This window comes from Schistocerca cancellata, chromosome 6 (genome assembly GCF_023864275.1).
Source record: "Schistocerca cancellata isolate TAMUIC-IGC-003103 chromosome 6, iqSchCanc2.1, whole genome shotgun sequence".
Classification (NCBI taxonomy): domain Eukaryota; kingdom Metazoa; phylum Arthropoda; class Insecta; order Orthoptera; family Acrididae; genus Schistocerca; species Schistocerca cancellata.
This window is the reverse complement of record NC_064631.1, coordinates 85,253,023-85,253,954: the sequence shown is the minus strand read 5'-3', so window position 1 is coordinate 85,253,954 and position 932 is coordinate 85,253,023.

Sequence of the window (932 nt, the reverse complement as noted above, 5' to 3'; positions counted from 1 at the left end):
GCAGACGCTGCAAGAAAGGCGTTGGACGATTCTAAGAAGTTCATTGTCATAATTTGGAAAGTATGTGTTCCGAAACGGATGAATCAACAAAGTATTTCTTCCCACACGTATGTCGTGAAACGACGACGAAAGGAGAGTTAGACCCGTTTCAAAGCACAAGTCGCAGACAACTGACTGTCGCTTTTCCCATATACCGTTCGCCACTCTTCACGGAAAGAGGGTAACACTACTGGTATCCTACCTTGCACAATGTCAGATGCCTTTCACAACGAAGATAAAGTTGTAGGCCTAAGTCAATAATGATCAGAGTCCTAGTACTCATACCACGTCAAAATGATGACAATAAAGCGTGACCATAGCCAACTAAAAACTTTTGGCATTGCGTGGTTGGTAACGCTTACCAACTTCAAGTACAATTACTGCCGTCCATATCTGCAAGTTTCTGACGATTTTTGGCAGAGGTTATAATGAACGAAGAGTACGTCCTCGGGGAGCACGGCGATGCACTCAATGTAATCAGATAAATTTAGCAAATTTATAAACTATCTAGCTGAGTACATGGCATTTCCTACGTATTTATTCTAACATTCTATTAGTCTATTTCCTCTTCCCCCTTTCTCTATCCATCTCCTCCTGTTACCTGTTTCAGACCATCTCCACCTATCTCTCTTGCCACCTCCTCCTCTTCACTTTCTTTGGCCATTTCCACGTACCCTTTCTCTCTATCCATCTCCTTCTGCCCCCTCTCTCTGTCCATCTCGCCCTGCTCCTTCTCTCTGTTCATTTCCACCTGTATCCTTTCTCAGTCTGTTTCTCTCCTTTCTGTCCATTTTCCCCTTCCACTCTCTATGCCCATCCCCTTTTCCCCATAATTGTGTCTATCTCCCCTTTTCCATATCTGTCTGTCCATCCCCTATTACCCCAATCTCTAC